The sequence below is a fragment of the Dipodomys merriami genome, unplaced genomic scaffold (assembly GCF_024711535.1).
Source record: "Dipodomys merriami isolate MVZ:Mamm:240054 unplaced genomic scaffold, mDipMer1.0.p SCAF_8, whole genome shotgun sequence".
In the NCBI taxonomy this organism is placed as follows: domain Eukaryota; kingdom Metazoa; phylum Chordata; class Mammalia; order Rodentia; family Heteromyidae; genus Dipodomys; species Dipodomys merriami.
In genome coordinates, this window is record NW_027206401.1 from 16,539,133 (window position 1) to 16,556,772 (window position 17,640).

General features: G+C 36.6%; 1 protein-coding gene across 1 annotated transcript in view; it reads left to right on the forward strand.

Annotated features, from left to right (window-relative positions):
• Hivep2 (HIVEP zinc finger 2) overlaps positions 1-17,640 on the forward strand; it is a 181,098-nt gene that overhangs the window by 136,798 nt on the left and 26,660 nt on the right. The window contains exons 4-5 of the mRNA XM_070010544.1: positions 7,381-7,467; positions 10,676-10,770. The gene's annotated coding sequence lies outside the window, so the exon portion shown is untranslated. The remainder of the gene's footprint in view (positions 1-7,380; positions 7,468-10,675; positions 10,771-17,640) is intronic.

Consider the following 17,640-nt stretch of genomic DNA (forward strand, 5'->3'; position numbering starts at 1 on the left):
AAGTAGCTAGGATTACAGCATGAACCATAGGCACCCAGCTCCAAAACAATTTTTAAGTGATCTAGTGGGGAATAGTTTTCTTCTTAATGTATGTATATACATTAATTTTCCAGGATACATAATTCTTCAGGCCCTCAGCCAGTACTGCCTTCCTCCTGTTAGATGATCCACTCTTTTACTTTTCTGAAGATAAGACAACCAGTGATCTTGCTTCATTCTTTCTTCTTTCCCTTCATTGTAAAACAGGAAAGTTTTCATTCTTCCTTCTGAACTGATCCTTTTAACTCTGCTCTTGAACTCCCTTTCCCCCAGTTTTCTCAAGACTCTATTATTTCATTAGTTATCTTACCACTTGTATCTTTTCCCCTCAGCACCAAGTCACTCTTAAACTTCCTCTTAAACTTTTGCAGACTTCCTAAGTAGAAGTTAGCCTGAAAGGGGACAAAATGAGATGAGATTGTAGTGATTGTCTTCAAACTGCTCAGGGCTCTCATTGTGTATTGTATAAAGTGCTGCCATTTCTCAGCCTTAACTCACGTTACTTCTGTCTGTCCTCTGTTCTAATTATACAGGCTGTTTTCCACCATTTCTTGCTATTGTCTATTGCACAATAATACATTCACATGAAATACCTTTCCTCTATATCTCTACATACCAAGTGTAAACCTTTCAAGACCTCCATAATGCTTCTTAAATACAATTCTATCAACCTCTGTTCTTTACTCTCACAATACCATTTATGTCTCTTGCACTTACTTCTTGTTTATGTATATTTCCATGTTCACTGTACACTGAGCTCTTTGAAGGTAGGAATCTTGTGTTGCTTATCTTGAATCGTACATGCACATTCTTTTTTTTTTTTTTTTTTCCTGCCAGAACTGAGGCTTGAACTTAAAGCCTAGGTGCTATCCTTTCACTTATTTACCCAGATTGGCTTTCTACCACTTGAGCCATACCTCATTGCTCTACTTTCAGCTATTTGTTAATTGGAGATAAGAGTTTCAGACTCCTGCCTGAACTGGCTTTTGAAGTTCAATCCTCAGATCTCAGCCTCCTGAGTAGTTAGGATTACAGGCATGAGTCACTACTGCCCAGCTTACATTATTCTGCATTTGTACTTGGTTTCATTGAAATTGATTTGCACAGCAGCAGTGTAGATTTTTGTTTTTTTGTTTTTTGTTTTGTCAATTTTGAACTCTGGGCCTGGGCGCTATCCCTGAGCTCTTTAGCTCAAGGTGAGCACTCTGCCATCTGAGCCACAGCGCCACTTTTGGTTTCCTGGTGGTTAATTGGAGATCAGAGTCTCATGGACTTTTTTAGCCTAGGCTGGCTTCGAACTGCTATCCTCAGATCTCAGTCTCCTGAGTAGCTAGGATTATAGGAGTGAGCCACCGGGGGTCCACAGATTTTTTTTTTGTTAAGTGAGGTACTACCTGTATTAAAACTCAAATATATAAATATATAAGAAATATGCATTCAGTGATATTTTATTTTATTTTATTAGTGTATGTAAGATTTGGAAAAATGTAATTTGTAATTTGACTGAGTGATTGGATCATCATGTGGAATCCTGAATGGTCCTTCAGAATTTGCCTAATACTACCTTGCAAAGTCTGGTTCAAGTGAGTGTTTTTAGAACCCTAAACTTTTTAGGCAATGATATATTCTAAAGTGAGCAGGAACGAATAAAGGCCGTCCAGTGTTTATCAAAGTGCCAAGAGTTACCTAAATAACCAGGTAGAATAGGTAATTATAAAGCTTCTCTAGTTACTTCATTTGGGTAAAGCATGGCTTGCATTTGAATCACTTACTTCTGTCTGCACCTACCTGGTTGTTCAAGTCCTTTTTGATCGTATAGCTTCTTAACCTCTAAATATTTCAGATGTTCAAGTTATTTTCAGTGTGTCAATCTTATATCCATTTCTAAAGTCTTAAAGGAGATAGTATCTGGTCACCCCACATGTCTCATAGATTCTGGGATAGTATTGAGTTGGAAATCATTTGATTTTTTTCTGGGGTTATTTATTTTTTACACAGGCATGTGAACTAAATTTTCAGTCTCTGGATAAATTGTCATCAAAAGAAATGGGGTTGATACTTTTTCATGGTACACATCTATGGGCATCCTAGCTACTTAATATCAGACATAGAAGGATTGAGGTTCAAGGCCAGCCAAGGCAAAAAAGTGAAACCGTATCTCCAGAACAAGCGAGGATATGATGGTAAAGACCGGAAATTCCTGCTACATAGGAAGTAGAGGTTGGAAGATCTTGGTTTGAAGCCTGTCTAGGTTAATGCTCGAGACCCTAACTAAGAAACAGACTAAAAGCAAAAGGAGTATAGCACTTGCCTAACCCCACTTAAATGATATTAATTCGTTAAGCAGCTCAGTTTATTAGACATAGATAGGGCATATGTGGTTTTATTAAAGCAGACATAGGCCATGCCTTGATCCTCTTTGAGGGATCTCTACTCTGTGGATTTAGTTTAAGAAAATTGAGGATAATTTCCCCCCATAACTCTTGAGACTCATTTATCACATGGGATATGAGGCACAATTCTACTTTCAGCTCTGCTCTCAGTGCTTTGGGGATCAATGCCATTGAGAGGGAATGCTCTTCCTGAGACAAGGATTTTTTTTTTCAGGCAAGGTATACTTGTATACTTTATAAATATCTGCAAAAACAATGCATATTTTACCATTAATATCTCTATTCACATTCTTTGCATAATCCCAAATTACCTTTTGATCTTTTTTTATGCCCAGGAGTAAAAGGAAACCAGGAGAAAGAGTCTGGACTTTATTTATATACTAGTAGCAATCAAGTAGTTAACATAAAGTAAGACTTGAGAAAAAATATAGTAGAGTTATGAATTTGTTATCATGTTTGTCACTACAATATAGTGGTCAAATAATCTTTTTGTTTTATCCTTAGTCTTCTGAATATTGAGTTATCAGTAAATATTTATGGTTGCTTAGTAATTAACTGTTTACCTATATAAAAACATTAAGGGATAGAACAGAGGGATGGAAAGGAAAGGAAAGAAGCATAAAACTAGGAAGACAACCACAAATGAGGAAATAAATGGGATTTTAAAATTGGATAAAACTGTATGTGGAGCCTGAAACTGTGGCTCACACCTATAATCTTAGCTCTTCAGGAGGCTGAGATCTGATCTGAGATTAGCCATGCAAAGCCAGCCCTAGCAAGAAAGTCCAGGGGACCTCTATGGCTAATTAACCACTAGAAAACTGGAAGTGGCACTGTGGCTCAAAGTGGTAGAGTGCTAGCCTTGAGCCAAAAAGCTCAGGGACAGTGCCTAAGCTCTGTGTTCAAGTTCTATAACTGACCCCCAAACCAAACACAACTCCACTTCATCTGGTAGGCCAGATAAAGCAATGCAATGTGCACCTCTGTGCAGAAGTACTTGTTGAGATGGGATCCTTTTGTCTCTTCTGTCCCTATGGTAATTTTAGTATTGTGAATTTCTAGTGACTAGCATTAGGGGAGGTAATACTATGACTGTAGTTAAAATACTTTAGAAGCATTACATTGGCTGGAAATGTGGTTTAGTAGGAGAGTGCTTGCCTAGCATGCGTGAAACCCTGGGTTTGATTCTTCAGTACCGCATAAACAGAAAAAACAGGAAGGAGTGCTGTGGCTTAAGTGGTAGAGTGCTACTCTTGAGCAAAAGAAGCTCAGGGACAGTGCCCAGGCCCTGAGTTCAAGCCCCAGGACCCGCAAAAAAAAAAAAGTTTACATTATAATAAACCATATGAGAACAGGAAACAGTTGATACTGAAAACTGATTACAAATTAAGTAATTGCGTTTCTTTGGGACACTTAATAATGCACCAGTTGTAGAAATTGGCATCCAAGTTTGCTAACATACTCATTTCAGAAAGATTAAAATTTATGATTTTATTTTTCTGTAGAAGCTGACAAATAGCTCATGGACTACTTTAAATTGTTTTCTTAAACTGTTCCTATCTTAGATCTGTAAGGGATACAACTTTAAAGTGTGGATAATAAATGTTTTTGTTCATTCAAAGGTCAAGATCCTTTATTCTTAAGGTTTTATTTTCCTACTTATTCAGTTGTTGTGGCCAAATTAATAAACTTTGAAAGGAAAAGAAGTATGGACACTGGAAAAGAGTTAACTTGAAAATTTGAAGACAAACTGCAAGACAAAACCATCGTAATGTGCTCTGAGCCTTTAAGCAAGATTTTGACTTCTCTGATCTTCCCCCTTTCATCAACCTTAGCAGTTTGAAAATTTTTGCACAGTATGGCACATTCTCTATATAGTTTAGAATAAGCTCAAAAATTAAATAATAACAGAAGTTGATGAGTTGTAGCTAAACCTCAGTTGTAATCCTGGCCTTGTTAAACATGACGTGGTTAAGGATACATAACGAGTATTCACAATCTAGAGGAGCACAGCCAGGATGCAGTTTGGTGACTAGAAAGCACAATAATTACCCAGAATCATGAAAGAAAGATTAAATTAAGTGCAGTACACTGTAATTAGCTTAGCTCAAGGAGAAGTCTAATATACTTTTTGTTGTTATTGTTGTTGTTGGTTGTGGGCTTGGAAGGCTAATATACTTTTGAGACTAAAATCACTCATAGTGTTAAAACAGAAATAACTGTGCTCAACAATTATTACCTAACTTCAACCCTGTAGTAATGAGAGCACCTTGTTTTTTCAAATCTGTCATTCTACTGCTTGAAAGTAAAGCACATATACCTCTAGACAGACTGGAATGATAGTCTTGTATTTTCACTTCATCTTACAAGTGTACTTGTTCCTAAAGCTACCATTGAAAGCTGTGGCCTTTTGAATATTCACATTCTTAGTTTCTTTAAATGCTTGACCTAGTGGCTGTCTCTATAAGGTATTTCCTAACTCTAGAGTGGACTGACAGTTTCTTTTGCCATCTCCCTGGTATTGTGTTTATATTGATGTCATGACACGAAATATTTTGTTGAACTTGTTTCTTCTATATCTCCTTCTTAAAGGTCTGAGCTTTTACATATTGTGCATATCTGTTCCTTTTTTGTATTTTTAACTTAGCCTATATTCTAACATAGAGTAGGTATTCAATAATTATCTCAAAGGGTCATAAAAGAGTTTAAAAACCTAGTTAGAGAAGCTTATGTAACAATCTTTAATATGCATGTACTTGCTTTTTTAAAAACTGTATTTTTTCAGTCTTTGTTTTTTTGATACTGGGGATTGAACCCAGGATGTTGCACTTGCTAAGCAAGTGCTTTGCCACTGAGCTACATCCTAGCCCATACTTGCTTTTTTAAATAGCAGTTCTAATTTTCACAGTACTGAGTCCCATGTCTGCTTTGTACTCTGTAAAATCAATAGGAGACCAAAGGATGCTGTGGAATTACTTACAGTTATTAACAGTTATTTACAATTTTTAACACTGGGAATCAAACCCAGGGGTTCATGCTTTTATGAACTAGTTAGCTATGCCTCAGCCCCTAAATTTCAATAGTTAAGTAATAACTGTATTTATTTTTGGGATATACATGCTGACTGTAGAACCTCTGGAACCCCTGTCTTGGTACTCTTCCCACTCCAGAGTGAAACAATGGATCATTAGAGCTGCTGTGTCTTCTTTAAATAGAAGGGTAAAGTAACCCTGAAGGAAAGCCTTGTGAACTCGATGTAGCATGTCTTTAACATCAATTTCTCATTGAGGGACCATCTCCCATCTTTGACCACTAATTTTGAACCTTTTCTAGCCCTTCCTATGGAATTAAAGTGGCCTATTTGTTTTATAGGGGACAAAGAGTCATGCTCATCCTTTGAGCATGCAGATGCCATATCTCTTAGTTTTCCATGAAATTTACTCAATGTTTGTTTACTTTTTTTATTATGAAAATACTGTACAGAGGAGTTACAATTACATGGGCAAGATAATGAGTACATTTCTTATCAATCATTGTAGCCTCCTCCTTTGTTTCCCCTTCCCATCCCATCCTCCCCCCCAAACCCAACCCTCCCACCCCCCCAAGTTGTAAAGTTCGTGTTCGATATACAACTTGTACGTCTCATTGTTGCAATGGGTCCACCTGTATCCCTATTTAAACGATTTGTTTTTTCCCTTTCCCTCCACAAATTATACCAACATCAAATACAGTGAAAGCAGGGGTTATACCGTGGGGGAGGGATATACAAAGCAACAAAGAAATAATCTTTTAAATGTGTTAGAAACAATTGCATGAAAGAAAAAAACATTTGAATACATATCTTAGGGTCCATTTCCCTAACATCACCTTATCTGACCTTTTCTGCTTGTCTCAGACATAGACTAGTAATTGCAAATAAGGGAAACCATGGGACCTGTGTTTCTTTGGGCCTGGCTTACTTCACTTAATATAATTTTTTCCAAGTCTTTCCATTTCCTAACAATGTCATTCTTTCTGATGGAGGCATAGAATTCCATTGTGTATATATACCACATTTTCTTGATCCATTCATCTACTGAGGGGCATCTGGGTTGGTTCCATATCTTAGCTATGGTAAATAAGGCTGCAATAAATATAGTTGTGCTGGTAGCTTTAGTGTGGTCTTGTTTGTGATCATTTGGGTAAATGCCCAAAAGTGGGATTGCTGGGTCATAGGGGAGCTCTATGTGGAGTCTTTTGAGGAACCTCCAATAAATAAGTGGGCTAAAGACTTAAAGAGAAACTTCTCTGAAGAAGAAAGAAGGATGGCCAATAGACACATGAAGAAATGCTCAACCTCTCTAGCCATAAAAGAAATGCAAACCAAAACAACATTGAGATACCACCTCACCCCAGTTAGAATGGCTATAATCAAGAACTCTAATAACAACAGATGCTGGAGGGGATGTGGACAGAAGGGAACCTTACTGCATTGTTGGTGGGAGTGTAAACTTGTTCAACCACTTTGTTTACTTTTTTATTATGAAAATTTCACCTAATGTATAATTGGTTTATCTTGCCAACTCTTTTCATAAAATTATGATGTAGTAGGTATTTGTGTAGCTTCAGGAAAACAAGTACAACATACTTAATATGCTTTGTAGGTTTGCCATCAAAACTTTAGTATCTTGGAGCTTTTATCTAAGTCATGTTAAATCATAACTTTAAATTTGGAGTAATAGATAATGGAAATAAAGAATTGTACCACAAGTGGATATTTTTCAAATGTCTTATGCATCTTCTCATTAAAATCATTAGCCCAACTTTATCCTCACTTATCTTAAATGATAATAACCTTCAAGACTCCAATAGTTAATGCCAAGGATTATTTTTTCTTCTAAAAGGAAGGCTGAGAAATGATGATGTGGATAGAAACAATGATACTCAAACTTTAAAATTTTTTTCTTAGGAATAAGAGATGGATGAATGGAAACTATTTTTAAGGGTCTTGTCTATTAACCTTCAGAAAAATCAGCTGCGCTTAGGAAAGTGAAAGGTAATTTTCACCTCATATATATATAGAAATGAATTTTAAATGACTTGGAGACATTTTACAAGATTTGTTAACACTATTACTGAAAACCTGTTAGTTTTATTAAATATTAAGATTTCATTGCCTAGTAAGTTCTTATGAATCTAATAACCTTGAAGTAAAAGTTAAAGTAATCATAATCTACCATTTTATATTACTATGTAGGATACGTGTGAATTGTTCATTTCTAGGGAACATGCATGAGCATATATTATGAAGACCTGTTTGAAAATACGTTTTCCTTTTATTATGATGTAATAACTGAGGCACAAAACTCAGAATTAATGCAAAAAATTTCTGAGATGGTATCTGCATGTCTTTATTTTCTTAGTAAGAATAATTACCTCCCTTGTAGAGACCATTACTGATTTCAATTTGTTACATAAGTGATTTGGGGCAAAATCATTCAAGTTGGGGTCATATCTTTCTTATTTGTATCATTTGGATCTTTGCTTTAAAATCACACTATGGGGAGTTTCTTTTAATTTTTTTAAAGTTTTACCAAGGATTTATGTTATTATAACAGGGTCAAAATAGGGAGAAATAGAAAAAAGAGAGAAACATTTTGTGTTTGCTAAGCAGAAAATGGAAATTAAAGACTCCTGAGAGTATCTATAAGGTAAAAGATAAACATGGCATTGTTAGTGTTGATTCATTTGTCTTTTAAAGGAAAACTCAATATTAAAGAAGTTATGAGTCATATAGTCATGTCTTTTGAGCCAATTTTTAAATTCTCTTATTCAATAAAAAGGGCGTGGGGGAGAGGAGAGGGGGGTGAGAGAGAGAGAGAGAGAGAGAGAGAGAGAGAGAGAGAGAGAGAGAGAGAGAGAGAGAGAGAGAGAGAGAGAGAGAGAGAGAGAGGAGAGTGTTAATCCATGCTCTGAAATTTCAGTATTTCCCATTTCTATGAGTCACTGTCCCAGTCAGAATCAAGAATGTTGCCTTAGTCACAGCTTGAGGGGGAAGGAAGGCTTACACAGTGTGGTTAGTTTATGGAGGCCATTGGTAGGAATGAAGATTTGGGATTAGTACTAGTTTACTGAAAATTAAACTCTTTCCCCTCACTTCTTGCCTCTTAGATCTAATGACTATAGGATTGTCAGTCATGTGGTCATTGGATATGATAAAGTTTTGCTCCCCATTTTGCTTAAATTGCAAAACAACTCAATGATCTTGTTAATCTGAGAAATACGTTTTCCTTTAGAATAGTTTATATTACCAGGGTACAGATTGTTTGAGGCCATTCTATTTTACTTAAAAAAAGGAGACACTATTTGATGTGTTAAAAGTATAGATGTAAAAAGCTAGGCACTGGTGGCTCATACCTATGATCCTAGCTATTTAGGGAGGCAGAGATCTGAGGATTGGGGCTGTCAGATCCTGTTTAGTCTGGACAGGAAAGTGCATGAGACTCTTAGCTCCAATTAACCACCAAAAAGCCAAAAGTGGAGCTGTGGTTCAAGTGGTAAAGCACTAGCCATGAGCCAGAAATGCTTAAGGACAGCTCGCAGGTTGAGTTCAATACCCAGGTCTTTGTGTGTGTGTGTGTGTGTGTGTGTGTGTGTGTGTGTGTGTCTATCCCCCCCCTTCTTTCTCCCCTCCACTCTTTCACACACAGAAAATAGTTGTAGAGAATCCAGTCATAATATTCAATGAACATACATGAAAAATGTACTTGGAAACTTGAAATGGGTGAGGATGGGATTGATGAGGGAGAATGAAGGAAGTTTGGGTGACTGATCAAGATGCATTGTACACATAATGGGCATGTTAATGTGAAACCTTTTGAAGATAACAATATGAAAGATTTTTTAAAGGTATATAGATAATTATCTTAAGCATTGTGTCTGTTCTTGTTTTGAAACCATCACTGTGCCTTCAGTGATAATCAGTCATATTCTTTGGCATTGATGGACCTCCCAGTTTCCAGAAGAGTAGAGCTTGCCAGTTGCCATTTTTGATTTGGAAATGGTTGATTTGAGGCAAGAGGAACAAGAGTGTAAAAAAGAAAATAATTCTAACATTTGCTTAATAATTTGCCCTTTGCAGAAGCAGAATCTTATCTGACCACCCACATTCATCTGGTTGCTGACGTGGCTCTTGCTTCAATTGCAGACGCTATTTTTGCACCTTTTGTGTCTTTTGAGGAACCAAGTGGGCCTACTTGCCTATGATGATTCATGTCTCAAAGTGCACAGGGTGTCCCAAAGTCCTACTGTGGTGATGTGCAGAAAGGAGAGGAAAAGGAAAACACGATTTCCTTGGAAAGCTACTACTAGATGGTCCTCAGGGAACCACATTTTCACTGTCAGGTTTCAGTGCTTTAGGTCTTTTTGCAAGGGATATTGGAATCACCATGTCAGGAAGAAACAACAATGTTGCTTGTTGGTTGGTTTGAAGAGATAACAAATATACATTGACCATCTATGGACAATGTACTAGTCTCAACATGGAGCCTAGGCTGACCTTGAACTTGCAGTCCTCAGCCTTTTGGAGTATGGCACCTCTGCTCTGAACCATTGTGCTAGGCTGCACTAGGTGGTTGATGACTTTTTTGTGTGTGGCTATTAAGAGCCAAACCAGCTTCAGATTGTTGACTGATTAATCTACTTAGATTAAGTAGCTTTATCTTCTTTGCATTTCGTTGGATTAGATTTAGATAAGTATTAATTCTAAGTACGAGAAAGATCTCTCTCTTTCTTTCATACTAGAGCCACTGAAGACTCAGATTCGACTTTGGTTGTTTTTGGATTCCTAGTTCAGAAATTAATTTTAGCACAGAACATAACAGCTGAAAAAAGAATTTGCTGTGAGGTTATCTGAGAAGCATACTATGCCGCTTACTTGATGATGATTCAAAAGGAACTGTGTGGAAATCTCAGCTCTGAGGCAGAATGGTAGCCTGGGCCACTGTGGGTTCCTAGTTTCCAATACACTAAGTTTTAACTCCAGCATTATTTTTGTAATTGCCTCCATTCTGTTACAGGCATTTCCTTTTAATATAAGTAAAAGATTTACACTATATTAAAAGAAAGGGAATTTTTAAAAAAACACATAACTAGAGCTGCAGTCCCAGGTTATATTTCCTAAAAGCAGACCGTTTCAGAATAAATATGCCTATAAAGTTAATTCCAACATCATCATCTTTTAAATGTTCTTATTCATCCTTCAGATTTCCAGAAGTTGTGCATGAGTTCCTGGGGAGAAAGTTGGCACCTTGGGAAGCAAAGACAGCTGTGATGCAGTTTATTGATATGAAGACAACAGGTTAATAACTGAAATTCATCATTTTCTTCTATTGCTTTTTTAATTGGGGTGTGTGTGTGTGTGTGTGTGTGTGTGTGTGTGTGTGTGTGTGTGTGAGTGTGTGTGCGTGCGTGTGCATTTCAGTACTCACTCTTGAAATCAGGGCTTCAAGCTCTTACTTGACTTTTTTTATTCTAGGTTGCTCTTCTCAAGTACTTGAGCTACAGGCTCACTTCTGGCTTTTTGTTGATTCATTGGAGATAAGACTCACAGAGTTTTCTGATCAGGCTGACTTCAAACCATTATCCTTAAGATCTCAGCCTCCAAAGTAGCTAACACATAAGCCACATCAGCACCTGGCCCTTCTATTTTTTTTTAATGTTTACCTTGAAAAGGAGTTTGTACCTACCATGAGCCTCTATATTAATGGATTTTATCATCAACTCTGAGAGGAAAACAATATGTATTTGCAGTTAGAGAGCAAAATGCTGTGTAAATTTTACTTATTTTGTTTTTCATAATAGACCAGTTTTAATCAGATTCTTCTTTACTAAGATAGACCCATTGGAAAGAGTTTCTTGGTGGAAGTGTTTATTTCCATATGCAATTCATAGTACATCCTTGGTAATCTTATAGTAATAATTTTTATTGTACGCTGGGGAAACAGGCCACTGGAAAAGTGAAATCACAATTTCAGAAAGATTGTAAAAACATTAATGACCTAATGTTAAAAGCAGCATGCTGAATCAAGGTAAGTTATGAATATCTTGCCTATGTGTGCACATTCTACAGAGATCTGTGTGGTATGTGCATTACAGCCATAGGCAAGAATATAATTCAGCTTTGAATCCCAGGTTTAAGTTTTTATCCAGTTATGTTGTAAATATGTCAAGTCAGTTTTTACTTTCTCCAAAACTTCTCTGAATTGTCTGTCAGGCTTTCATATAACGTACAGCATTCTTTTCCTATTAGCAGCTTGCTCACCTTAGGAAGAATTGAGGTTGTTACAGGAATTTTTACTGACAGGAGCATTTATAATGAAGTTGGCTCTCAGGAAATGCCTTCAGTAAATCATCTGTGGAAATAAGTCTGTATTCAGTTGGACTGTAGCACCGGTCATACCTTTCAGTAGGCCCCTTTTCTCTAGTCTGGTACCCTCTGAGCCCCTGTGCTCTGACACTGATCCAGCAGTGCTACACAGTGTGTTAAAGCAGCAGTGCTCTAACCTGCACAGGTATTCATATAAAACAGTTTTAGCTGCTTGATGCCAGGCTTTAAACAAATACATGGAGATCACTTCTAAAATGCCATTCCATAACGCTACCAGAAGACATATATTTTGTTTGTAAGTATGATCCTGCCACATTCTCTGGAAAAGACCAAATTACCATTTTGATTTTCAAAAATGTCTCATTTCACTAAATATTAGAGAGAGAAAGAAGTTGTCATCATTTTTTCCCCAGTATTATTTAGAATCTTATTATTTAATGGTCACTTGACTTTTGCCAGCAGATAAGTACTGATTATTAATTTTCTGAAGTTGTATGTTTTTTTCATAGCAAAATATCCTAGCATGAAGAACTGGGGAAGCTTGCTTTACTGCCAGTCCCATCAGACATTATCCTGAGGAGACCTTGGAGGAGGTTTATGCAGTAGGCTGTTTCTAGGTCTTCCTTTTTGGGGCCTGTCTTAAGAAAATCACTTAACTTGGTGCCAGATTTATTTGAGTGGGACGATGAAGAGTAGCCAAGGAGAGGGCACACTTTTAGAAAACTGGCAGCCCTTCCATGCATCGTGTTCTTTCCCTTTGTTTCAGTTCCTTTAGTTCCATTACCTCTGAATACCCATATAGCCTATTCATACAGATTGGAGAGTGCCACGGGGCTGTAGCACCATCCCTGGGACACTCAAAAGTCATGTCCTCTGACTTTTATCCTCACAGCCCTGAAAAACATTAGGGAAAATTTTTAAATGTGAATGTGCAGCTCTGTTTGGAATACCAGCTCCTTTGTTGGCAATGGATGCCAAAAATGACTTTGTGTGGGTTTAGTTACCATAAAAAGAAATCCCAGTGAATAAAATGATAACTAGCTGTTGTGTTTTTGCATGAGAATTGCTCTTATAGGACATTTTAAAACTGATCAGTTGATAAAAAAACTGAAATTTGCTTTTGACATAGTAATCAAGAATCTGAAAAATGAATATGTGATCATAGACAAATAATGTAAGTATAATTAATGATATTACTATAGATTTTTATGGCACTAAGTAGATTTTTATTGAAAAAAATTAAGCTAAAGATCTGAATACATAAAAGTACATTGATTGATGATTTATAGTAAAAAGAAAGTATTTTCCTAGATTGAATGATCTGCTTAATGTTGATCTTTTTTCTTGATATACTTACAAAATTGTTTTCTCATCTGAAAATTGTTTTCCCATATGAAAAACATTTTCATATGTTTTAGTAATAAAATACAACATCAAGAATCTTTGTCATTTCGGTGAAAATTAGGTCACATTAAATATATCATCTCTTATTTTATTAAAGATGTAATTATCAACCATTATATTAAACTTCAAAAGCTGTATAGTTGCTTTATAGTGAATTTTTCTGTTTATTAAGGTGACAACACAGTAAAGAAAGTTGAGGAAACTCAGAAATTCTGCCAGGTTGGATAGAAAAAGACACATAACAAAAGATCTGTAATTCTCATGATTTCCTTTGCATAGTTTTTTCAACTTCCAAGATAAAGCAACTCTAGACAAGCAGTTAATGAACCCATCCACATTTGTTATGGCTCATGAATATCATCAGTAAGTTCTCCGAAGGACCCTCCACTGGTTTTCTTTCCTGCTTACCTTTTTCCATGTATCTCAGAAACTCAAGGGAAGTGACTTTCATGGGTAGCAGTTAATGAAATCTTCCCAAGGATAAAGTGTTGGAGAGAGTGATGGTTTCCTCAAATACATTTAAATCTAGTGGAAACAGGACTGACTTCCAGCTTTCTGGTAGCATTCTCAAACTTTCACTGACATGAAAAGTTAGGTTAGAGGTCTGCATACTAGTGGGACCTCCAGCTCCAATGGAGATGACAACTTAACAACCCAGGAGTAGAGTACATGGTCTGGGATGTCATTTAATGTCCTGATTAATTAGTGGGATATCACATGTAGACTACTGTACAGTGTCTACCTTAGGGAAGTGACTGCTTTTAGTTTGGTAGTAAGCATCACTCTTTTTGATTAGCTCTTTTCTTTAAATTCAACAACTAACTTAATATTCTAGAGAAGTTTTGTTCTAAACATCTAAATACATGATTTTGAATTTTTTATAAAACAATCCCTCCCCTTCATCTTTTAGTCTAATTTTCAGATAGGGAAAGATTATTTCTGAATTTTATTTGGTCCACTTATTGAATATAATATCCTAAGTGAGTAAGAAGTGTTTGTGTTTTGGTTTGTGGTATGAAGATTTTAACATTATTAGAGACTATAGAAGTTAAACGCCCAATTTATAAAGATTATTAAATTAAGGTTGACTAATAATGTATTAAATGTTATTTTAGTCTTGCTTTCAACAGAACAATATTGACATTGAGTAATATGTCCTTGTTTAACATGAAGCTTACATTTTAACCAAAAGTACATATTCCATGTCAGCTGAAGAATGGAAAGTGATAAACGTTTAGTTTTTACTTTAGGGTCCTTACTGTCCTTAAAAGTAATGATATTCTAGATCCCATGGTTTCCCTTATTTGCAATAACTAGTATATGTCTGAGACAAGCAGAAAAGGTCAGATAAGTTGATGTTAGGGAAATGAACCCCAAGATAAGTATTCAAATGTTTTTTTCTTTCTTGCGATTGTTTCTAACACATTTATAAGATTATTTCTTTGTTGCTTTGTATGTCCCTCCTCCACGGTCTACCCCTGTTTTCACTGTATTTGATGTTGGTATAATTTGTGGAGGGGAGGGAAAAAAACAAATTGTTTAAATAGGGATACAGGTGGACCCATTGCAACAATGAGATGTACAAGACGTTATGTCGAAAAACGAACTTTACAACTTGGGGGGGGGGTGGTGGGAAGGGATGGGAAGGAGAAACAAAGGAGGATTGTAACTCCCTGTATGGTATTTTCACAATTAAAAAAAAGTAATGATATTCAAAGAACAAAGGAAAACAATTTCTTAGGTTATAGATAGATGACATTGTTTAAATTGTGGATTGTTTTCAGGAAGTGGCATTTTGAAGCAATTTAGTTCAAACATTAAAAGTTGAGTCATTTCAAATACAGACAAGTGAAAGCATTTAGGGGGGATGTTGAAGATATATGTTAAGTTGTGGTCAAGACTTAACAAATAATGGAGATGAGACCTCGTGTGCTCAGAGGCCAGCTAAACAACTGAACTTTGACTCAGTTTGATCCTCAACTGTGGACTGGCTGCAATCATACCAATAGCCTAGGCCTGTCAAGAAGATCAAATAATATGCATGAAACTCTTTAAAAGCATGGTACATAGTAAATGCACAGGACATAGCAGCCATTATTATTGCTGTGGGATGAGTATCCTGCACCTGAAATGCTTGTGACCTTAGTGTTTTGAATTTGCAAATTCTGTAATATTTGCATACACACAATAAGATACCTTGAGGAAGAGACTCAAGTCTTAACACAAAATTCATATATATCTTATGGAAGTTAATTTTGCATAGTATTTTTAGTGTTTTGACTGCAACCCATTACGTGAGGTCAGTGCTGGAACTTTCCACCTGTGACATCACGTTGGTGCTCACAAAACTTTAGAGCTGAGCACAGGTGATTGACCCTGAAATCCTAGAGATCTGAGGACATGGTTGAAAGCTAACACGAGCAAACAAATCCATGAGACTCATCTCCAATTAACCAGCAAAACATGGGAAGTGGAAATATGGCCCAAAAAGAAGAGTATATTGAGTAAAAAAGTTAAAAGAGTATCTTGGCCCCGAGTTCAAGCCCCAGTACTATAATCCCTCCTCTCCCCGCCCCCCAAAAAAACCCTTCAGATTTGGGGGGCTTTCAGATTTAAGATTTTCTAAGGATGATCAAACTGTATTAACATGGAATTTCATACATTGTTTTAATATCAGTATAAAATACTAAACCTGTAAAGTAACTAAGTAATTACTTGCTTAAAGCTCTGAGTTCTAGCTAAGGACTCACACATTTCTTTGTTCAATTAGAAATATAATTTGCCTCCACTTTAGAGGGTGTTACCTGCAAAAGTCCAACACAGATTATGCCTGCATGAACCTTAAATAGTTAAACATAAAATTCTACCAGGCCAGGCTCAGCGTTGCATGTTCTTGTTTTCTAACCTTGATGTTGGAAGTAAATTTGCAGTACAATATTGTGAGCCATCCCTTGTCTTTCACAGGGAAACTTGGAGAGGGGGAAACCTAAAATTCCATTGAGAAACTTTTTGGCCAACTGGAGTTAAACGTTTGTGGCTTAGTTTCTTCATCAGCTGCTTTATAAACCTACTCTGCTTCCATTGTATATGTGTATGTGTGTGTGTGTGTGTGTATGTATGTATGTGTGTGTATTATGTATGTGTGTGTGTGTATTACATTTTCTTGATCCATTCATCTACTGAGGGACATCTGGGTTGGTTCCATATATTAGCTATGGTAAATAATGCTGCAATAAACATAGTTGTGCTGGTAGCTTTAGTATGGTCTTGTTTGTGATCATTTGGGTAAATGCCCAAAAGTGGGATTGCTGGGTCATAAGGGAGCTTTGAATCTTTTGAGGAACCTCCATCCTGCTTTCTAAAGTGGTTGAACAAGTTTACCCTCCCACCAACAATGCAGTAGGGTTCCCTTCTGGCCACATCCCCTCCAGCATCTATTCTTATTAGAATTCTTGATTGTAGCCATTCTAACTGGGGTGAGGTGGAATCTCAGTGTTGTTTTGATTTGCATTTCTTTTATGGCTGGAGAGGTTAAGCATTTCTTCATGTGTCTACTGGCCATTCTTATTCATAGCTGCTGCCAGAAGGACATTTTCACTACAGATGTCCTTACAAATGTCTGGTGTTCCTGTGAGCAGGCTTACGTTCCCCTGCCCTCTCACCATCACTGTAGAGATGTATAATAAGCGGCATATTTGCCATGGAAATAAGAGTAGCATTTGAGTTCCAGTTTGGAAATGTGCAGTACATTTGCAGGGTAGCATCTTGTTAAAAAATTAACCAGTAGTTTATTTAAAAAGTTAAACACATTTGTATTAAGACAGACAAACACATTTAAATTGCTAAAAGATGAAAAGTAAGAAAAAAAACCCTTTATTTCTTTTGACTGCATTGATTTCACTGCTGTGAATATTCTGCCTGGCATTCTCAATTATCTCCTGTTGTTACAAGATGCATACTAGGCCACAATAAGCTTTTCTTTAATTTCACTACTTCCTCCACAGCTTTCTTTATCAGTTTTTAAGATGGCTTGGTTTTATGGTTGAGTGTTTATTATTTATTTATTTTTATTAATTTATTTTTTGTTGGTTGTGGGACCTGGACAATGGGCTTGGGTGCTATCCCTTAGCTCTTCAGCTCAAGGCCAGAGCTCTACCACTTGAACCACTGCTCCACTTCTGACTATTTCTGCTTATGTGGTGCTGAGGAGTCGAACCCAGAGCCTCATGCATGCAAGGCAAGCACTCTACCACTGAGCCACCTTTATAGCCCAAGTGTTAATTTATTTAAGAGTCCTTGTATACCTATCTTTGTGAACTTTGTGCAGGAAAATCTGTATTGATAGATTTCAAACAATGGGACTTCTGAGACAATACATATGAACTTTCATACTTTCACATTTGCTATGAATGGATCCTGACATCCTCAGGATTCTTG